A 24,642-nucleotide genomic window follows, 5' to 3' on the forward strand; every position below is an offset into this window, starting at 1 on the left:
CATATGATGTCCTTCATAACACTGCCATTACAAACATACTCCCTTTAGATGAGGCACATGAGGTATGGAACTTCTTGATATTCCTGAAAATACCAAAGGCGATAACACATGGAGGCTCATATTGCTGATAGATTATTTTCTGTTGAGTATTGTCTTGTGATGCCAATCTTTCTCTCTGGGAATGTAGCTATAATCATTACATGAGCTAACTATACAGTAGTACTACAAAATCGATTATATCCGTATAAAGGTTGTAATGAAAAAGCTATACTTAGTATTTTTTATTTATATTTTACAAAATGTATATGCACAAAAATAAATCAGTTCATGGAGCACTGGTGGCAGATTCAAGCTAGAAGCTGCAGAAGTTGGTGTCTAAGTCTGGGAGAGTGTATGAAAGGAGGAAGTTGAGAGTAAATGTAAATGAAATCAAGGTTATTAAGTTTAGCAGGGCAGAGGGACAGGTTAGTTAGGGTGTGGGTCTGAATGGAGAAAATTTGGAGGAAGTGGAATGTTTAAGATGCCAGGGAGTGGATGTGGGTGCAAATGGGACCAGGAAAGGTCGGTCGGTGAAGGGCAAAAGTTCTGGAAGAACTGGGAAATGTGTGGAAAGAGAGGATGATATCATAGAGGGCAAAAATGAGTATCTAAAGGTATAGTGGTCCCAGTATTGTTGTATGGATGTGAGGCACGAGCTTAAGATGAGTATGTATGTGGATGTGCTGGAGATGGAATGCTTTAAGACAATATGTGGTGTGAGGTGGTTTGATCGAGTATGCAATAAAAGGGTAAGAGAGACAAGTGGTAGTAAGAGTTTGGTTGATAGAGCTGAAGTGGTTTGGACACATGAAGGGAATGAGTGAGAAGAGGTTGCTAAAGAGGATAAATGTGTCAGAAGTGGAAGGGAAAAGGAGAAAAGGGAGACCGAATTGGAGATGAAAGGTTGGAGAGAAATATATTTTGAGTGGTTGAGGTCTGAACATGCAGAAGGCATACACAGGAAAGAGTGAATTAGAGCAATATGGTGTGTAGGGGCGATGTGCTGTAATTGGATTAAATGGGGGCTTATGAAACAGCCAGAGGAAACCATGGAAAGGTCTGTGAGATTTGGTTGTGGATAGGGGGTTATGATTTCAGTGCATTACTATTAAAAGCTAAAGAATGGATGTGAGCAAATGGGGCCTTTTCTTCTGTTCCTGGTGCTACTTCACTAATACAGGAAATGGCATACAAGTATGAAAAACAGAATAATTTGAGCAGAAAAGAATTGAATAGAATAATAAATGGCACATTTCTTTTGAAATAATCTCTGCTCATTTTGCTCTCATAGTCAAAGAAGTCTTGTAACAGTTGTAAGGCACTAGAGGAAAGAGTAAACAAAGTTATGACAACAATCGATTTTAGAAAATATGAAAACAAGCGATATGAAAAATGTACTTTGCCCTTCTTGAAAATCATGAAAATATCTTCATTTTGAAAATGTTAATGAAATTTTTTTTGCAATACTTTACAATCTGAAATGAAACAAGAAATTTTCCATAAATTCTTTTGTTCACATGAACAAAAACTTCACTTTAGATGACTTCTTTTTTCTTAAGTTTTGGAGCATTATAAACTATTTCTCTGTAAAAGGAAGAGCATGTTCCATCCCTTCCATCATAATGTTCACATGAGGTAGTATTTCCAACATTCAAAAGGAAGTGAAAGAAATTATAGGCTTTATGTAAGTAAAATAAGAACAAGAGAAACCACTGCAAATATGTGTTCCCTTCTTTTTAACTTCATTGATGCAATGAGAGTTGCTACATAAATGTTTTGGTTTCCTTTTGCTGCCATTCACAAAGCAGAAGCCTGTTTCAATAAAAGCAGATGCCACCAAGACACACAGAGTGCACCTTTTCAAAGTTGAACTAGATGGTAAATTATCTATATAGGGGAGAAAAACAATGTGGGAGCCGTTATAATGTCTTATATTAAGCTTTCATTCACACACTCGGCACTCACATTTGTACACCTCATTCTTGACTCCTCCCTTTAGATGTGTGCAGACAATGACTATGATTATGAGCAATGCTGATGTCAATATTCAAGACAATGGTAGTATTTACATCATCGGGTTTGCGTTTGTCAATGACGAAGACAATGATCATAATACAATTGATTTCAAACATAGTTTGGATATATGAGTGTTATGGATAAAAACAGTTTGGGTATAAACAGTGATTGCCTTTATCAAAATGGCAAAAAGAACTTAAACCAGTTTCAGTATTTAAGAAATATATCTTAGAGCTTCCCATACACTTAAAGTAATTTATTTTTTTATATTTTTTTATACTTTGTCGCTGTCTCCCGCGTTTGCGAGGTAGCGCAAGGAAACAGACGAAAGAAATGGCCCAACCCCCCCCATACACATGTATATACATACGTCCACACACGCAAATATACAATACCTACACAGCTTTCCATGGTTTACCCCAGACGCTTCACATGCCCTGCTTCAATTCACTGACAGCACGTCAACCCCGGTATACCACATCGATCCAATTCACTCTATTCCTTGCCCTCCTTTCACCTTCCTGCATGTTCAGGCCCCGATCACACAAAATCTTTTTCACTCCATCTTTCCACCTCCAATTTGGTCTCCCTCTTCTCCTTGTTCCCTCCACCTCCGACACATATATCCTCTTGGTCAATCTTTCCTCACTCATCCTCTCCATGTGCCCAAACCACTTTAAAACACCCTCTTCTGCTCTCTCAACCACGCTCTTTTTATTTCCACACATCTCTCTTACCCTTACGTTACTCACTCGATCAAACCACCTCACACCACACATTGTCCTCAAACATCTCATTTCCAGCACATCTATCCTCCTGCGCACAACTCTATCCATAGCCCACGCCTCGCAACCATACAACATTGTTGGAACCACTATTACTATATTTTTTTTTTTTTTTTTTTTTTTATACCTCGTCGCTGTCTCCCGCGGTTGCGAGGTAGCGCAAGGAAACAGACGAAAGAAATGGCCCAACCCCCCCCATACACATGTACATACACACGTCCACACACGCAAATATACATACCTACACAGCTTTCCATGGTTTACCCCGGACGCTTCACATGCCTTGATTCAATCCACTGACAGCAAGTCAACCCCTGTATACCACATCGCTCCAATTCACTCTATTCCTTGCCCTCCTTTCACCCTCCTGCATGTTCAGGCCCCGATCACACAAAATCCTTTTCACTCCATCTTTCCACCTCCAATTTGGTCTCCCTCTTCTCCTCGTTCCCTCCACCTCCGACACATATATCCTCTTGGTCAATCTTTCCTCACTCATTCTCTCCATGTGCCCAAACCATTTCAAAACACCCTCTTCTGCTCTCTCAACCACGCTCTTTTTATTTCCACACATCTCTCTTACCCTTACGTTACTTACTCGATCAAACCACCTCACACCACACATTGCCCTCAAACATCTCATTTCCAGCACATCCACCCTCCTGCGCACAACTCTATCCATAGCCCACGCCTCGCAACCATACAACATTGTTGGAACCACTATTCCTTCAAACATACCCATTTTTGCTTTCCGAGATAATGTTCTCGACTTCCACACATTTTTCAAGGCTCCCAAAATTTTCGCCCCCTCCCCCACCCTATGATCCACTTCCGCTTCCATGGTTCCATCCGCTGACAGATCCACTCCCAGATATCTAAAACACTTCACTTCCTCCAGTTTTTCTCCATTTAAACTCACCTCCCAATTGTAATTATGGGGGAATATTTGTTTTTTGGTATAGTTTTGATATATTTCTATTTAACATGATATCCCTAAGGATAACAGAGAAAGAGTACAACCTACATATATTTTGCAGGTTTAAGATGACAAAGAGGGACAAGATAGTGGAAGCTTGATGACCTTTCCTTCTCCATTATTACTTTATGAAAGAGGAAACAGAGGAAAAAGTCAAGGAAGGCCTTTTCCTTAATAGCTCAATCATATGTCCATAGTGCTACCAAACTAAGGCAAGACACAGTGAACAGTTCGAATTAAAGGGTTGCAATCAGAATATCTATCATCATAATGCTACCTAACTAAGGCAGGACACAGTGAACGGGTTCAAATTAAAGGGTTGAAATCAGAATATTTATTAATGAACAAAGAAAGCAAAACTAGACATACAAATATACAACGGTATGCCAAAATAAAAACTAGAAATACTTTTCTTCTTTCTTATGCGATTGCTGTTTTCCATGTTAGTGTGGTAGGAAATGGTGATCAAGTACAAAAGAAAGAAAAAAGTATTTCTCGTTTATATTTGGCTTATTACTGTTGTATATTTAATGTTCCTCCCCTGTTCATTAATATATGTTCTGAAGCATCAGTTTAAAGCAGATCATAATAATCATGGGAATTGCAACAGTTGTTTGGCAGTGCTTGCAAATCTCCCTGATGGTAACTTTTGTCAATTACTAATTTCACATTACCTGTTACCAACAATACATTAGCACACTCACCATGTTAAAATAGGAGACACCAAATAACCCTGGCTTCTCCACCAATACTCTGCACTAGTAGTTTCCAGGAGAAATATTTGCAGAAAACAGATTGACAAGAAAAATGTATGTCAATACAATCATTTAAGATGTAGTGATTTTTATCCTCATACACTCACACAGATTGTATCTATTACCACTTTGCAAAGGAAATAGATGGAGCTGATAGAGTTTTATTTAACACACCATTGATAATCAGTTGCCAATTTCATAGAGTCTTGGATGAGTTACTGCTTTGCTATTTAATCTATCAATGAATGCCTTTGAGCTTTTTTTGTTATTATATCTAAACTTAGTAATGGAAGAAAGCTTTCCATCTTCATCCCTAAGATTCACCCAACAAACCCAAGAATTGTTCCCAACAATGTCACTGTTGTTCATCTGAGCCCTTTTGCGTAACTGAAAGACAAAACCAGGTAGTCCTGGACGATGATTCATCTTGATGATAGATCTTGTACCATCATCATCTTCCTCAGATTTACTATTATTGTCAGATATGTGTCATGGATAACTTCAATAAGGCTTCTGAGTTGTACAAATATTCATGTTTCACTAAAATACTCTTTTGAGGGAAGAACATTTTGGAAATGAGAACATTTCTATGGCTTCTTTCCAGTATGTACTTTCATGTGTTTCATTAAAGTTGTCCTCTGTGTGAAATTTTTTTGGCGTTGTGAACATTTATATGGCTTCTCTCCTGTATGACCTCTTATGTGTAGCACTAAAGTACTCCTCAGTGAGAATGTTTTCTGGCACTGAACATTCATATGGCTTCCCTTGTGTATGAATAGTCATGTGTCGCACTAAAGTCTCTTTCAAGGAGAAAGATTTCTGGCAACCTGAACATCCAAATGGTTTTTCTCCTGTGTGAGTTTTCATGTGTTTCATTAAAGTACTCCCCTGTGTGAAGGCCTTTTGGCACTCAGAATATGGCCTCTCTCCTGTATGAACTATCATGTGCTGTTCTAAGTGATTTCTTTGTGCAAAAGACTTTTAGCATTGTGAACAGTCATATGTCTTGTCTCCCATATGAATTTTCTTGTTCCTCAACAAAGTACTCCTCTGTGTGAATGTCTTTGGCACTGTGAACATACATGTGGCTTCTCTCCTGTGTGAAATTATATGTGGTGCACCAAAGTACTCCTCCGTGAAAAGGCCCGTAGGCATTGTGAACATTCATATGGTTTCTCTCCAGTATGAATCTTCATGTGCTGAATTAAGTGACTCTTCTGTGAGATGGTCTTCTGACACTCTGTGCATTCATACTGATTCTCTCCTGTATGAATGACAATGTGCTGTGCTAAAGAACTGCTGTGTGAGAAGGTCTTTTGACACTGTAAACATTCATATGGCCTCTTTCCTGTATGTACTCTCATGTGCTGCACTAAAGAACTGCTCTGTGAGAATGTCTTTTGGCACTGTGAACATCCATATGGCTTCTCTCCAGTGTGAACTCTTATATGCAGCACTAAAGTACTCCTCAGTGAGAAAGTCTGCTGTATGAACTCTCATATGCTGCACTAAAGAACTCTGTAAGGTCTTTTGGCACTATGAACACTGATATGTCTTCTCTCTTGTATGCACTGTCATGTGCCGTACAAACTTACTCCTCTTCAAGAAGGTTTCTTGGCGCTGAAAGCATTCATATGACTTTTCTCCAGACTGAACACTTATATGCTGAACCACATCATTCCTCTGAGAGGACTTTACAGCAATAACATTCATGCTGTTTCTCTTCTGTGCTTCTCAAGACCAAAATATTTAATAAAGCTTTCCCGAAACTGAAGTAAACTAAGATTTCATAACTGATTTTCTTCACCATTAAAATGCCAATAGTTTGCACTCCAAGATGAATCTCATAACAATAGTCCATAGATGTAGCCCACATCAACCTTAGATATTCAGTGAGTGAGCTCCAGAGGTGGAATTAATGACCTTTGCAGATGTGGTGTTTAGGAAGTGCTCAAGTGAGTAGTATATTCATGTTGATCTAATCAATTCTTGTGAGTGGTGCACTTGCTTCAACTGAATCAATTCAAGTGAGTGGTGTGCTAGTGGTGACCTAAGCAACTCTAGTGAGTAGTATGCTGCTGTTGATCTACTCAACTCCAGTGAGTGGTGGGCTAGTGTCAACCTAACTCTAGTGAGTTCTGTGCTAGTGTTGACCAAACCAACTTAAGTAGTACACTATTGTTGACCTAACCTACTCTAGTGAGTGGTTTACTAGCATCAACCTAACCAACTTTAATGAGTGGTGTGATGGTGTCAACTTAACCAACTCTAGTGAGGTGTGTGCAAGTGTTAACCAATCTAACTCAAGTGAATGGTGTTGCTCTAAGCAACTCCACTGAGTAGTGTGCTAGTGTTGACCTAACAAACTTTAGTGTTAACCAAACTGAGTGTCGTGAGTGGTGACCTAGTGTTGATGTAACTATGAGTGATGTGCAGTTGTTGACCTAGGTAACTCTTGTGGGTGGTGTGCAAATGATGACCTAACCAACTCTAGTTTGTAGTGCGCTACTGTCAACCTAACTCCAGGTCACCCAGAGTGAACTGTACTGAGCTGTAATGCTCACAACCCATGTGTGGTGGACAGTGTAGCAACTGTCCTCAGGTAAGGTCCTTCCCACTTCTTGTCCTCTCATTGAAATCTGTATCTGGGTAGTTACTGCAGTTGCAATTTACTATCTATATTTCTCCCAGCGTTTGTTTATAAAAAAAATCAGTACTCTCTCTACATGCACTTCCTAGGAGATGGCTCAGTTTTTTATCTAGCTAGTCTAATATTTAGGTCTAATTTCTAATATTGTCATTAATTTTTTTTTTGGTGAATTCCAACTTCAGTACCACCTTCACTGGATATAGTTAAGTGTTTACATCAAAGACTCTCCATTTGTGATGTGACAGTTCAGAGTTCATGGCAGAACACCTGATTGTTTATAAAAAAAAACTTGAAACTCTACGACTGTAATCACTTTATGCATTTAGTAGGTAAACTTTCTCCATGAAAAACTGTAAATGTATATAATGAACAAACTCAGTAACAACTTCAGCCATGATTTTCTGCCCACTGGGGTCTGACAAAGCCCCTTTGTTCTCTGTAATGCTTTTATGTTACTGCTTATAGGATGATCACAGGATGTAGAATAGAGTAACTGCAGACAGAGGCACAAATCAGTCATATCAAGAGTTCATCATAGAAATACTGACAAGATTAGGTTGGAACTGTCAGTGATTCATGAATATAATAGCATTAATTGAGAGAATTGAGAGCCACATTACGGAGATTACTTTCAAGAAAGTTTATACAGTTGCAATAAAATAACTGGAATATTGTGAGCAGTCTGCCTGTACTTAATGATTAAAGATTTTCATCACAAAGAAATGTGGTAGTGGTAAAAAAATTTTTGACAAATATCCTGAAAAATTTGATATATTGTACATTAAGTGCGGTTTTTCTCAAAAACTGTTAAACCTTTCCTTATGATTCTCTTTACCTATGCTTCTTATATTAATGTGTCCTTTTGATACTTGCCATTCTTCTGTTGTTACCATTGTTACTTCTGCAGCCTTGGATGTTACTTTTGCTATATATTTGTTCTTTCATTCTTTTTCTTCAGCTGCTTCTACTATTGTTGCTAGTCTAATCATTATAGATTTGTTTATACTGGTATGGTTTCTGTTGTCTTGTAGCTGACTATATAAAGGTGAATGTTGTAGTTACAATTTCTTTCTTCATACTGTTACACTTGCCATTTTGTGGCATCTTGTCAGGTGGGACAGCCTGAGGGCACATTTCACGTTCTTGTGCTGAAAAATGGGACCTGCCAAAGATAGGAAGGTAAATATCAGAATAAAATGTTGAAGGTGATACAGAGGAGACCCTTGGTATCAAGGGCTGTTAACAGGCAGATAGAAGCCTGTTAAGCAGGGTAATCTGACAATCTACCAAAATGAGGTTGTGCGCATAAAATGCTAACAACTGAGGAATTACAGATATTCAGTGAATGATGTCAGCATTATAATGAGATCCTGAGGATCACACATAGCCTATCCACAGAGATACATTACATCAAATACTGAGATCAGGCCCTTTATAAGAAATATGAGTGACCTACAAATATCACTGGCTAACATCAAATATTGGCAATATACAAAAATCAAATCCTTAGGTTTGCGTGTTAACGGTAAACAGATACTAAACTTTAGCATTACAAGTTAATGATGTACAGAGAATACACCTTGCAAATAAGCATTTGAAATATATAAAAATCAGACTTAAGATCAAGTGTTGATAATTCTGTGTATAGAGATTAAACCAATAATATAAGAGTGCTAATGAAATGTAAGACCCTGATATCTAATGTCTGATAAAGAGAGCAGTCCTTCCATACTAGGCGTTAATGATATAAAAAATACAAAAAATCCTTTTAATGTTAATTTGTGGTAATATAAAGGAATCAAACCCTTAAAGTCATATGTTGATACAATATACTGGTCAGTCCCCATATTTTTACTAAAGAATTTGCTTCATTGCCTGGGATTCTTGATGCATTTAGCAGGTAATTTTCAAATCTTTTTTTCAGTACTTTGCACTGGAATTCCATTCAGACAAACTGGAGGAAATTTTTCGTTACAAAAAATTCTGATCCTTTAAAATTCACCTGCAGTTATGATTACCATGAAAGAAAGAGTCCTTAAAAGGGCCATGATATTAATATCTGAACCTAATAACCTTGCTCTTATTCACATTTACTCTCAACTTTCTCCTTTCACATACTTTTCTAAATTCGGTCATCAACTTCCGGAGCTATTCACTCGAATCAGCCACGAGTACCGTATCATCGGCAAACAACTGACTCACTTCCCAGGTCTTCTCATCTCTAACAGACCATACTTCCCCCTCTCTCCAAAACACTTGCATTTACTTTCCCTAACACCCCATCTATAAAAAATTAAACAACCAAGGGAACATTACACACCCCTGCTGCAGACTGGCCTGCACTGGGAATGGAACCAATCACTCTCCTCTCTTCCTACTCATTCACATGTCTTACACCCTTGATAAAAACTTCTCAATGCTTCTAGCAGCTTACCTTCCACACCATATACTCTTAGGCCTTGCACAAAGAATCTCTATCAACCCTAACCATATGCCTTTGCCAGATCCATAAATACAAATCCATCTGTTTTTCTAAGTATTTCTCATCCATATTCAAAGCAAACACCTGATCCACACATCCTCCACCACTTCTGAAACCACACTGCTCCTCCCCAATGTGATGCTCTGTACATGACTTCACTCTCTCAATCAATACCCTCCCATACAGTTTTCCAGGAATACTCATAAACTTATGCCTCTGTAGTTTGAATACTCACCTTTATCCCTTTTGCCTTTGTACAGTGGCACTATACATGCATTCCACCAATCCTCAGGCACTTCACCATGTTCCATACATACACTAAATATCCTTACCAACCAATCAGCAACACAGTCACCCCCTTAATAAATTCAATTGCAATACCATCCAAACCCACAGCCTTGCCAGATTTCATCTTACGCAAGGTTTTCACCACCTCTTCTCTCTTCACTTTGCACACCATCCCATCCAAAACACCTCACATTTGCCACTCTATCATCAAACACATTCAACAAACCTTCAAAATACTCACTCCATCTCCTCCTCACTTCATCTCCCCTAGCCCCCTTCACCAATGTTCTTATTTGTTCTCGTCTTGTGCATGTTACTAACTTTCTTCCAAAACATCTTTTTATTCTCCATAAAGTTTAATCATACTCTTTTGCCCCAATTCTCATTTGCCCTCTTTTTCAACCCTTCCATCATCCTCTCGACCTCCTGCTGCTTTCTCTTTTACAACTCCCAATCATTTACACACCTTCCTTGCAAATGCCTCTATTTTCCCTTTCACTAACAACTCTACTTCTTCATCCTACCACTCACTACCTTTTCTAATCTGCCCACCTCCCACTTTTCTCCAGCCACATGCATCTCTTGCACATGCCATCACTGCTTCCCTAAATACATCCCATTCCTCACTTACTCCTCTCCTGTCATGCTCTCACCTTTTGCCATTCCACACTCAATCTCTCCTGGTACTTCCTCACACAAGTCACCTTTCCAAGCTCACTTATTCTCACCGCTTTGTTCTTTTATGAAAATCTCTACAAATCTTCACCTTCACCTCCACAAGATAGTGATCAAACATCCCACTAGCTGCCCTTCTCAGCACACTAACATCCAAAAGTCTCTCTTTTACATGACTATCAATTAACTCATGATCTAATAATGCCCTTTGACCATTATTATACTTATGTATTATACTTATTACGTGTTAATTGACAGGCGTGCGAAAGAGAGACTTTTGGATGTTAATGTGCTGAGAGGTGCAACTGGAGGGATGTCTGATCATTATCTTGTGGAGACTAAGGTGAAGATCTGTATGGGTTTTCAGAAAAGAAGAGTGAATGTTGGGGTGAAGAGGGTGGTGAGAGTAAGTGAGCTTGAGAAGGAGACCTGTGTGAGGAAGTACCAGGAGAGACTGAGTACAGAATGGAAAAAGGTGAGAACAATGGAAGCGGGGGGAGTGGGGGAGGAGTGGGATGTATTTAGGGAATCAGTGATGGATTGCGCAAAAGATGCTTGTGGCATGAGAAGAGTGGGAGGTGGGTTGATTAGAAAGGGTAGTGAGTGGTGGGATGAAGAAGTAAGAGTATTAGTGAAAGAGAAGAGAGAGGCATTTGGACGATTTTTGCAGGGAAAAAATGCAATTGAGTGGGAGATGTATAAAAGAAAGAGACAGGAGGTCAAGAGAAAGGTGCAAGAGGTGAAAAAAAGGGCAAATGAGAGTTGGGGTGAGAGAGTATCATTAAATTTTAGGGAGAATAAAAAGGTGTTCTGGAAGGAGGTAAATAAAGTGCGTAAGACAAGGGAGCAAATGGGAACTTCAGTGAAGGGCGCAAATGGGGAGGTGATAACAAGTAGTGGTGATGTGAGAAGGAGATGGAGTGAGTATTTTGAAGGTTTGTTGAATGTGTTTGATGATAGAATGGCAGATATAGGGTGTTTTGGTCGAGGTGGTGTGCAAAGTGAGAGGGTTGGGGAAAATGATTTGGTAAACAGAGAAGAGGTAGTGAAAGCTTTGCGGAAGATGAAAGCCGGCAAGGCAGCAGGTTTGGATGGTATTGCAGTGGAATTTATTAAAAAAGGGGGTGACTGTATTGTTGACTGGTTGGTAAGGTTATTTAATGTATGTATGACTCATGGTGAGGTGCCTGAGGATTGGCGGAATGCGTGCATAGTGCCATTGTACAAAGGCAAAGGGGATAAGAGTGAATGCTCAAATTACAGAGGTATAAGTTTGTTGAGTATTCCTGGTAAATTATATGGGAGGGTATTGATTGAGAGGGTGAAGGCATGTACAGAGCATCAGATTGGGGAAGAGCAGTGTGGTTTCAGAAGTGGTAGAGGATGTGTGGATCAGGTGTTTGCTTTGAAGAATGTATGTGAGAAATACTTAGAAAAGCAAATGGATTTGTATGTAGCATTTATGGATCTGGAGAAGGCATATGATAGAGTTGATAGAGATGCTCTGTGGAAGGTATTAAGAATATATGGTGTGGGAGGAAAGTTGTTAGAAGCAGTGAAAAGTTTTTATCGAGGATGTAAGGCATGTGTACGTGTAGGAAGAGAGGAAAGTGATTGGTTCTCAGTGAATGTAGGTTTGCGGCAGGGGTGTGTGATGTCTCCATGGTTGTTTAATTTGTTTATGGATGGGGTTATTAGGGAGGTGAATGCAAGAGTTTTGGAAAGAGGGGCAAGTATGAAGTCTGTTGGGGATGAGAGAGCTTGGGAAGTGAGTCAGTCAGTTGTTGTTCACTGATGATACAGCGCTGGTGGCTGATTCATGTGAGAAACTGCAGAAGCTGGTGACTGAGTTTGGTAAAGTGTGTGGAAGAAGAAAGTTAAGAGTAAATGTGAATAAGAGCAAGGTTATTAGGTACAGTAGGGTTGAGGGTCAAGTCAATTGGGAGGTGAGTTTGAATGGAGAAAAACTGGAGGAAGTGAAGTGTTTTAGATATCTGGGAGTGGATCTGGCAGCGGATGGAACCATGGAAGCGGAAGTGGATCATAGGGTGGGGGAGGGGGCGAAAATTCTGGGGGCCTTGAAGAATGTGTGGAAGTCAAGAACATTATCTCGGAAAGCAAAAATGGGTATGTTTGAAGGAATAGTGGTTCCAACAATGTTGTATGGTTGCGAGGCGTGGGCTATGGATAGAGTTGTGCGCAGGAGGATGGATGTGCTGGAAATGAGATGTTTGAGGACAGTGTGTGGTGTGAGGTGGTTTGATCGAGTGAGTAACGTAAGGGTAAGAGAGATGTGTGGAAATAAAAAGAGCGTGGTTGAGAGAGCAGAAGACGGTGTTTTGAAGTGGTTTGGGCACATGGAGAGAATGAGTGAGGAAAGATTGACCAAGAGGATATATGTGTCGGAGGTGGAGGGAACGAGGAGAAGAGGGAGACCAAATTGGAGGTGGAAAGATGGAGTGAAAAAGATTTTGTGTGATCGGGGCCTGAACATGCAGGAGGGTGAAAGGAGGGCAAGGAATAGAGTGAATTGGAGCGATGTGGTATACCGGGGTTGACGTGCTGTCAGTGGATTGAATCAAGGCATGTGAAGCGTCTGGGGTAAACCATGGAAAGCTGTGTAGGTATGTATATTTGCGTGTGTGGACGTATGTATATACATGTGTATGGGGGGGGTTGGGCCATTTCTTTCGTCTGTTTCCTTGCGCTACCTCGCAAACGCGGGAGACAGCGACAAAGTATAAAAAAAAAAAAAAAAAAGTATTATACTTATGCATATATATCTTTTAAAACCAGGTATTCCCAACCACCAGTCTTTTTTCAGCACACAAATCCACAAGCTCTTCTATCTTCATGAAGCTCTCACATCACTCAGGAATTTGAGAAGATAGTGCAGGACAAATGAGTTGTAAGAGCTAGGTGTCTTCTTTATGGTAATTCTATCATGGGCATGAAGGGTCTCTAGATATGTTGACATTGTGTTTGTAGTGTGGCAGTGATGGGTGATGTTCAGAGGGTAAGTGGGAGTGTGACTCGTGCTTGTATCTGAAGCATGGTTTTTGATGGGATGGAGTTTAAGATACAGTTGAGAGGCCAGATGAGTAAGAGATCAGATGTCTAGTGTTTGTCAGTTTGTTTTTGTGTGTATGTCTTTCATCAGTGTTATATTTGTGGGGGTGGTAAAGATCTGTGAGTAGAGGTTCCTGAAGTGTGAAGCTAGGATAAGCCTTTTATTTCTACTTGGAGGTTGGTGATTAGTTACAGAGTGGTTTGGATATGACAGATCTAGTCCTGTTGCATAGAAATGACTGCTGGGCACATTGAGGTGGGACTGTAATGGGAAGATCTTTGATTTATTGTGAAGGTATTGAATGTTTGTTGTTTCCAGGCAGTCACTGATTGTTTTGAGTGCACTAAATTGTGTTGTTTGCAGCTTTCTTATATTTGCTTTTGAAAGGGTGGGAGACCACATAGGAATCACAGTTTAAAGCAGAGCATTTAAATTGTTTTTACATGTTTATATATCGAAAGATCCTTTTTTTTGTCCAAACCTGGTACCAATTAGTGTTCTGAGGGCATTAAGTTTGTGCTGCTTCTGTGCTGATGTTACTGGTATGGGGAGTAAATGTCGTGCATGTAGTATGTCATACCTAAGATGGTTGGTATTTGCTTAGAGGGAAAAGCTGTCCATTCAATATGACTGGAAGGTGTCCCCTGGATTCATGTATTTGGGGTTAAAAGGGTGACTGAAGACTTCTATAAAGATGCATACATTCTGTTTTGGAGTCACTGTTCTAGTTGTATAATGTAGTGCTGTTGTTAAGACTCAGCATGCATGAGATTGCACCATGAATGAAAAGTCGTTTTTAATGAAGCTGTATCATTGGAAGTACAGTATCCACAAGACCTTCTCACCCCACAAAAAGAAATCTTCAGGGAAAAAAGTATGAATCATGAGAGATCAATAGTTTAGTGATAATATTTGAAACAAAAACAAAATAGAATCATTAACTAACATGTTGAAAGGTGAAAATACAGCAACAGATGAAACAAAGATCATGAGAGAAACGTAGGGGTCTGCTCATATCATTGGATAAGAGCAGAGATTAAGTTTAGTGGAGGGGATGCAGAAGGTTAAAACCAGAAATTATGTGAATTCATTGAAATAAAGTCTGATGGGTCTTTTCTAAACATCCTAAAAGCTGAATACTTAGAAGAAATAACTAAAACACATGCAAAATCTATTGGAAATAGTGGGCAGGGAGGTGCAGAGGGATCAATTTCAGCAGCTGATCAACAGATGCAAAGCATGAAGACTGATGTAGCACAAGGATCGGCAACCTTTATGAAGTGTTCAGCCACATTACGAGCAAATAATTAGTGACTGACCACAACTGCTATATACAGTAATCATATAACATATCAAAACCTATAGCAAAGGAGAAAAACATGAACTGGACTATTAGAAATGCAGAACTGTATTTTACATTCCCCTATATGGGAAAACTGCGCTGGGACAATATAAGGCTGTTTATAAATGGCAAGATAAAACTCTAATTAATACCAAATATTTGCAGTAAATTTCCTTTAGATGGAGCTTCCCACAGAAAACATTCAGAATTTTCTGGTAACAAAAGATTTCCAAGATGACTCATTTATCTTCAGTCAAAATTCTCCTCCAAACTATCTGAAAAAATTTCAAATATATGGTAAAACCTGAGGTTTGTTAGAGTAATTTGAATGATACAATATTGGGATATTTTTCTGGAAACATTTCTGTTACTTTTTGAATGAACAAACATAAAACTGTTTTCTCACTGATATGACATTCACCACATTAATAGTTACAGAAAATAATATTTTATCGCATAAAAGTGGCTCAGCCAATCCCACAAGTAAGAATAAAAGCAAAAGTTATGGTTGTGATGAGGTTAGTCAAGGTGATTGTGTCATATACAGCACTCGTTTGTTCTTCCACCAATTATATTGTTGATACAACCCATATTTTCATATAATATTGTGTAAGAATCTATTATGAAAATCAAAATCTGATTTCAAAATAAAAGCATAAGGTAAACATTAATTACATAGGATGTAATGTGCTAATACTGAATGCACAATTAATGAAGGGAAAAGTTCTACACTGCAATAACCAAAGAAGCCAGCTGTGCACGAAAGAGTTTGTAGTAGTAGAGCAAGCGAGTGGGAGGAGAATCATCATAGTTCTAACTACAGCCCTTCCATGAAGACATATGGTAAGTTGCCTGGTAAGAGCCAGAGAGAATTAAACAACAGAATAATTGATATTTACTTATTATACTTATTATACTTATATACTTATTATACTCCCGCGTTAGCGAGGTAGCACAAGGAAACAGACAAAAGAATGGCCCAACCCACCCACATACACATGTATATACATACACGTCCACACATGCACATATACATACCTATAAGTACATCTCAACATATACATATATATACACACACAGACACATACATATATACACATGTACATAATTCATACTTGCTGCCCTTATTCATTGCCATCGCCACCCTGCTACACATGAAATGACAAACCCCCCTCCCCCCACATGTGCGAGAGGTAGCGCTAGGAAAAGACAACAAAGGCCACATTCATTCACACTCAGTCTCTGGCTGTCATGTATACTGCACCGAAACCACAGCACCCTTTCCACATCCAGGCTCCACAAAACTTTCCATAGTTTACCCCAGATGCTTCACATGCCCTGGTTCAATCCATTGACAGCATGTTGACCCCGGTATACTACATCGTTTCAATTCACTCTACTCCTTGCACGCCTTTCACCCTCCTCCATGTTCAGGCCCCGATCACTTAGAATCTTTTTCACTCCATCTTTCCACCTCTAATTTGGTCTCCCACTTCTCCTTGTTCCAATCCACCTCTGACATATATACCTTCTTTGTCAATCTTTCCTCACCCATTCTCTCCATGTGACCAAACCATTTCAAAACACCTTCTTCTGCTCTCTCAACCACACTTTTTATTACCACACACCTCTCTTACCCTTTCATTACTTACTCGATCAAACCACCTCACACCACATATTGTCCTCAAACATCTCATTTCCAGCACATCCACCCTCCTCCACACAACTCTATCTATAGCCACATGCCTGGCAACCATATAACATTGTTGGAACCACTATTTCTTCAAACATACCCGTTTTTGCTTTCCAAGATAACGTTCTCGACTTCCATACATTTTTCAACGCTCCCAGAACTTTCACCTTCTTCCCCACCCTATGATTCACTTCCGCTTCCATGGTTCCATCCACTGCCAAATCCACTCCCAGATATCTAAAACACTTCACTTCCTCCAGTTTTTCTCCATTCAAACTTACCTCCCAATTGACTTGTCCCTTAACCCTACTGTCCCTAATAAGCTTGCTCTTATTCACATTTACTCTCAGCTTTCTTCTTTCACACACTTCACCAAACTCAGTCACCAGCTTCTGCAGTTTCTCACATGAATCAGCCACCAGCACTGTATCATCAGCAAACAACAACTGACTCACTTCCCAAGCTCTCTCATCCACAACAGACGGCATACCTGCCCCTCTTTCCAAAACTCTTGCATTCACCTCCCTAACAACCCCATCCATAAACAAATCAAACAACCATGGAGACATCATGCACCCCTGCCGCAAACCAACATTCACTGAGAACCAATCCTTTCCTCTCTTCCTACTTGTACACATGCCTTACATCTTTGATATAAACTTTTCACTGCTTCTAACAATTTGCCTCCCACACCATATATTCTAAATACCTTCCACAGAGCATCTCTATTAACTCAATAATATGCCTTCTCCAGATCCATAAATGCTACATACAAATCCATTTGCTTTTCTAAGTATTTCTCATAAACATTCTTCAAAGCAAACACCTGATCCACACATCCTCTACCACTTCTGAAACCACACTGCTCCTCCCCAATCTGATGCTCTGTACCTGCCTTCACCCTCTCAATCAATACCCTCTCATACAATTAACCAGGAACACTCAACAAACTTATATCTCTGTAATTTGAGCACTCACTTTTATCCCCTTTGCCTTTGTACAATGGCACTATGCAAGCATTCTGCCAATCCTCAGGCACCTCACCATGAGTCCTACATACACCAAATAACCTTACCAACCAGTCAACAATACAGTCACATACTTTTTTAATAAATTCCACTGCAATACCATCCAAACCTGCTGCCTTGCTGGCTTTCATCTTCCCCCAAGTTTTTACTACCTCTTCTCTATTTACCAAACCATTCTCCCTAACCCTCTCACTTTGCACACCACCTCGACCAAAACACCCTATATCTGCCACAACATCATCAAACACATTCAAGAAACCTTCAAAATACTCACTCCATCTCCTTCTCACTTCACCACTACTTGTTATCACATCCCCATTAGCCCCTTTCACTGATGTTCCCATTTGTTCCCTTGTCTTATGCACTTTATTTACCTCCTTCCAAAACATCTTTTTATTCTCCCTAAAATTTAATGATAACTTCTCACCCTAACTCTCATTTGCCCTCTTTTTCATGTCTTGCACTCTTCTCTTGACCTGCCTCTTTCTTTTATACATCTTCCAGTCATTTGCATTAATTCCCTGCAAAAATCATCCAAATGTCTCTCTCTTCTCTTTCACTAATAATCTTACTTCATCCCAGCACTCACTACCCTTTCTAATCTGCCCAGCTTCTACACTTCTCATGCCACAAGCATCTTTTGTGCAAGCCATCACTGCTTCCCTAAATACATTCCATTCCTCCCCCACTCCCCTTACGTCCTTTGTTCTCACCTTTTTCCATTTTGTACTCATTCTCTCCTGATACTTCCTCACAGAAGTCTCCTTCCCAAGCTCACTTACTCTCACCACTCTCTTCACCCCAGCATTATCTCTTCATTTCTGGAAACTTTTACAAATCTTCACCTTCGCCTCTACAAGATAATGATCAGACATCCCTCCAGTTGCACCTCTCAACACATTAACATCCATGTCTCTCTTTTATGCGCCTATCAATTAACTCGTAATCCAATAATGCTCTCTGGCCATACGCATACTTATATACGTATACTTATGTATATCTCTTTTTTTTGATGAATAGATAATGTGAAAGATGAAGAGGTTGGTAGGTTAATCAAATGCTATATAGTAAATGAATCTGTATAAAGGAACAGCCAACAGAATGGCATAAGTAAATATACATGAAACCTTTACTGGTTAAAGAGGCAATAAAGTTCCTAGATAGTAAAGCAAGTATAGAGAAGAAAGGAGGAAAGAACAAGAGATGGCCTTGTAGAATGATATTAAAAAAATTGGAAGCACTGCTGACTAATAAATGTAGTCACTAACAAATGGTGCAAAGTAAGCATAGAAGAGCAACCTAGACAAATTATAAAATTCTAAACTGCAATCAATGATAGTATGAAAGCAGTCATAGTCAGTCTTATTTGAATCATGTAAAATAACCTACTTACAGAGAAGATAAAAAACTATAAATGAGACAAGCAGAAGTGATGATGAAGAAGAGGAAAAAAATAATGACAAATGGCAAGTATGAAATGAAAGGAATTCAGGAAACAACCATAAAAATTAAGAACATAATTTGAGGTTAGTCAACCTAGCACCTCTAAGATAGGAAGGACTGATGAAGTGGGAAATAGGGATACTATCAACATAAGATAATGTTGAAATAGAGGCAGGAAGTGAAGAAAGGAGAAGGAAAAGTCAGGCCATAATAGGGACAATAAAATTAGAGATTTAAGTAACATATGTATTACATGAGAGGAAAATGCAAATTTGGTAACAAGTGATAAAGGCTATAGGAAAAATGGCTGTGACATCAAGCATCCAACAGTGTACAGGCATTTTAATGCATACAAATATTGTAGACGGGGTTGTGAAAGCAGATTCTTGGATCCAATTGCATTAACAAAGTTAGGCAAAATTTAAACAGTGGAAATAAGTGAATAAATAAAAGATAATAGTATAAAGTGAAGAAAATCTGGCAAATATATACATGCAAGAAACACACAGAAAACAAGATTAGATGTAGAGAAAGTCACTTATGGAAGACTCAAGGGAAAATGATAGAGAATGGAAGTTAAGGAGAGATGAGTACAAGGAGATAAGAGAAAATAAGAGATGACAATTAAAACCAATGGAACAGAGAAACATATAGATGAAAGTAATGGCAACACAAGAAGAAACCATTTTTCAGTAGAGATGCTAGAGGAATTAGCAAAAAATGTAATGCACCAAAAAGCTGTAAACAGTAACACTGTCAAACCAGTTCTGATAAAGAAGTATATGATTCAATTGGCAAATAAGCTACAGGAAATATCTTAAATGAATGTAAAAACTTTGAAAATGGAAAATACTGGAATTAAGTATATAAAAGATTATAACAAAATTCTCATCATTATCAATGAAATGTGGATGAATGGAAAAATAAAATATGAAACACAGAGAAGGACATGTAACTAGAGTTGATAGAGAAAAGAGTATGTAAGGTTGAGTACCAATATATGTAAGCACCAGACTTCATGGGAAACCATGAAATATCTCACAAGAAATGTGAAGCATTAGCAGTATGCATACCAGCAATAAGAACATTTATTTTAGTGACATACAGACCACCAAAAACTGAAATGGAGGAATTCACTGTAGCACAAACAAATTTTGAAGAAATACTAAGGGACACTGACATGCTAGAAATGACAATAGTTTGGTCAGATTTACTTTCAATTATATACAATGGGAAAAGTATGGATTGTAATATGGATGTAATATTGCTAAAAAAAAGAAGGGTGCGTTGGCAGATAAAAGGGAAATTCTTAGTAGGTTTATTAGCTTATATGAGGCCTACAACCAGACAGAAATTATAAGCAAACCAACTATAACTGATATGATTTTTACAAATGATACAGCTTTAATTACAGACATTAAAGTCACAAAAACAATTATCTCTGACCATCATATGATTGAAGTGTGCACTAAGTATAGCACTGAAATTGATTTTGGCAAATGGGATGAAATAAAAGATGTGTATATGTTAGGGAACTTCAACATCTACCTGGAAAAAACAGATTCGAATGAAATAAGTAATCTAACAGAAAATACGCAATGGCATAACAATCTGAGAAACAGTAATACAAAAACAAAACATGGTAATCTTCTACCAGCATGTAAACGAAACGATTGTAAAATTAGTGCCAACTATGAAAAAGAAATGTGAAAATAAAGACAAAGTAGGATTGCAAGCAATGGATATATAATAAAGGGAATGGAAGAAAATACTAAGATTTGCTACATGTAAAGATACAATGGAACAGTAAGAGGACAAAATAAGTAATGCAAACAAGGAAGTGATGGAATCACATAGAAGGGAATGGAAACTAAAAGAAGAAAAATCGATAGTGTGTGAGTCTGAAACCCATTAGTCCTGTTTGCTTAAATGAACAGAGAAAAATACAAAAACTGAGATTGGACCATTCAAAGGTAACTACATAAATGACCCTAGAGAATTTGCTGAATGGTAGTTTACTCTTATTAGTCAGTGTTTAGCACAAGAAAGCTTAAAAAAATAGATGATGAAGTTTTTAATGGTTATGATAAGGATGCAATCACAGATGTAAACTTATCAGAAAGTGACATAATTGAAACAATTGATCAACATAAAGAAAATTCTTGCAATCTTTCTCGATGAAAAAATAAAAGGCAAACCTCTTACAATGCTAATGAGTCGAATATAGACCAAGCAAACACAATACTAAAAGGAGTTTGCAAATTACTGCCAAAACAATATTGACCACTTAGTCTAAATCTGCAAGTAATCGAAGAGTTTTATAATAACATACAAGAAAGTTTGATGGAAGTGAAAAGGGACAGTATTTTTCCTTGTTTTGCAAAAGTATTTTATAAAGTATACTCAGGAGTGCAATTATAGAAAGAGACAAATCCAAATATAAGAAAAAATAGGACAACATATCAAAGAATTTAAACAAACTGAAAATTCAATGTAGTTGTAAATAAAAACATATCTAAGGAAGATGTACTGTTTGGGGTACCACAGGGAATAGTTCTGGTTGCAATACTTTTTGAAATCATGATCCCAGACATAGATAAGGGACAGTTCAATAAGATGTTTTGCAGATGATATGAAAGTAAGTAAAGCAGTAAAGAGTGTGGAAGATTAAGAAATCTTCAGAGATCTGGATGGTATTTACAAAAGGGCTGATGAGAACTTATGGAGTTTAATAGAGAGAAATTTGAATATAGTCATGGGACAGCTAATGCCATTACAGTGGCTTCATTAAAAAGAATATATAGAAAGTGAAGCAAACGTCAGAGATATGGGAATAATTATCAGTGAAATTCTTGAATTCAAAGAACATAATGAAATGATAGTGCTATCATGCCAAATAATGAATGGAATGATACCAATATTGTTTGGAAGAAATGACAGACACAATGATCAAAATGTTTAAACTATACAAAAAATGAACACTGCTGTGTTGTCAAGCCAGCAGTATGAATTAATTAAGATAAAGAGAATACAGAAACATTTCACAATATAAATTGAATGGAGCATATGAATTACCTTGAACGATTGGAGAACTAAAATATAAGAAGTGAGGACACTGCAAGAGGCCTATTGGCCCATGTTAGGTAGGTCCTGAGTCTGTCCACCCTACAGCCAACCACCTGAAACTAAAGCTTTATAATCTCAAATAAGAGAGGGAGAGATATATCATAATATACAGTATGCCAAGCAACAAATAGAGAAGATTAAGAACAATGTTCAGAACCTGAAAGCAACCAAATAAGGACGATACAGAATCATTAAATGAATAATTCCTAGAAATATACTATGCATAGGGCGAGAAATATACTATGCATAGGGCATATACGTGAATGCCTAATAAGGAAATTGGAATGATTGATTAATGCGATTACCTGGTGACCTAAGAAATTCAAGGTAAACATTTGTTTAAAAAAGAATTAATACTTATGGCTGAAGAAGATACCAGATGAACCTAGAATGGATAATTCAGAGGAACTGATTCTTAAAGAATATCACTGAACAAGCAAGAAAAGTGAGGGAACGAGGCAGGGCGGTTCAGGGAAATCTCGTTCGTTAACGTACAAGTTAGGTATGCGACAGGGCCAAATCTCGTAGGCACTCGTAGACAGGTACCTGAAACAGCCTTTCTGTCTTTCTGCGCACGTCTTAACTGCGGAATGCCCTTTTCATACCCGATTCGGTAACTGCGGACTGCCCTTTTCATACCCAATTCGGTAACTGCGGACTGCCCTCTTCATACCCGATTCGGTATCCATATTATTTTTGACTCCCTTAATAACTGCTAGCATCTCCCCCTCAACGAATATCCCATGTCTTAGTTTGTTTTTTCTATATCTGTGGCAGGAGTAGGGTAATGTGAAAAGAATACATGCACTAACCGCATCCATGGAAGATAAATGGTTAAAGCATTTAAATGGTCTTGCGATTGTGGTGTGAGTGATAGTCAGCTGATACTGTTTACATCTGAGATTTGGTTTACCGCTTCAAGATGGCAGCACCTACTGGACCAACATGGCCATTCTGTGCTGTCGGAAGAGTTAAGGAACAGAGCGGGATGTTTAAAACATTTGTATGCAGTCCATGGCATAAATACGCTTTCTGTGAAGGATGGAGATTAATTTGTACGTGTATTATTGTACTTTCTATAGTGTAAGAGTTTAGAGCTGACATACAGAAAAAGGCTACAAGACTTCAATTTGCCCATCTTGGAAGAGAAAAAAGTAAAGAGGCCTTCTTACCTAAATCGTGAAAATCAGATTAATGACGGAAAGTGAACGATATTTTGAGAGTTATGTCCTCCCCAGAGGACATAACAAGATATTAAGGAAGAAACTAGTTAAACAAGATGCGAAGCTTGTCTATAGTAACAGAACTGCGAATGAATGGAACAAAATGAATGAACACGTGAAATGCAGAGAGCATACATAAACTTATAAAGTTTTATGATAGTGGAGAACGTCAAAGAGATGAGGCCCTGAGATCATAAAACTCCCTCCCCAAACAGTGCATATAGGTAATTACACACAGCTGGCATAGACTGAGGTGTTGCATGTGTGTGTGTGTGTGTGTGTGTGTGTGTGTGTGTGTGTGCATACATATGAGGAATCCCATGATTCATATATACATCGTTAAGAGACAAAGCAACACGAGTTTAAAACTCTCTCCTCGTAAAACACAGATAGTAATCACACGCAAAACCCTAGAACCACTTTTTTTTTGGATACCGTAGCACTGAGGATGCATAATACTCATGAGCTGAGAAATGATGGATTCCTTTGGAGTATAAAGATATTTGATAAGAGCATTCTTTCCATATGTAATAGTGTGGGGTTTAGGAGAATTTGAATTTGGCGCGTTGGATGCAATTCTGTGGTAGTGTCTATAAGGATGGCTCGTTGGGGCGACCGGGCTTAAACAAAACTACTTGTTGCAGCGCCCTAACAAGAGTTGTTACCGTAATTGAAGCAGGCATGTGCTTGTATCACTGAGAAAGGGTGCGTAATATGTGCAAACAAGCGTAGATCATTGAGATATGAACTGGGAGCATTGACAGTAAGGATGTTGTCTTTATTTTGTCAGGAATCTTGGACGTTTAGGCCTGATATCGGGAGCCGTTTTGGTTGTGTGATGATGAGGGAATGATGATAACGATGAAGATGGTTGGCACTCTCGGAGGCTGTCACAGAATTAGCTACAGTGAAGCTCAGCTGACCTTGTTAGTGGCGAAGGTTCTCATTTATGGTGTGAGGTGAGGCACCTCAGAAACAAATGAAAACTGGCAATCGAAAGAACATCTCTGGATCACCAGGAGGATATACAGTGCCTAGAAGGAATACGAAC

General features: G+C 38.5%; 1 long non-coding RNA gene across 2 annotated transcripts; it reads right to left on the minus strand.

Moving 5' to 3' along the window:
- Positions 1-268: 268 nt before the first annotated feature.
- On the minus strand, positions 269-23,297 carry LOC139755487 (uncharacterized). 2 transcript variants are annotated; one of them, XR_011714107.1, is made up of 3 exons: positions 23,181-23,297; positions 22,318-22,427; positions 269-8,383 (listed from the first exon to the last, which is right to left on the minus strand). It is a non-coding gene; the product is annotated as an uncharacterized lncRNA (long non-coding RNA). The 2 variants fall into 2 exon arrangements; XR_011714108.1 differs by having other exon boundaries at positions 22,318-22,421; positions 23,181-23,282.
- Between the last annotated feature and the right edge of the window lie 1,345 nt (positions 23,298-24,642).

This window comes from Panulirus ornatus, chromosome 19, assembly GCF_036320965.1.
Source record: "Panulirus ornatus isolate Po-2019 chromosome 19, ASM3632096v1, whole genome shotgun sequence".
NCBI classification, from domain to species: Eukaryota; Metazoa; Arthropoda; class Malacostraca; order Decapoda; family Palinuridae; genus Panulirus; species Panulirus ornatus.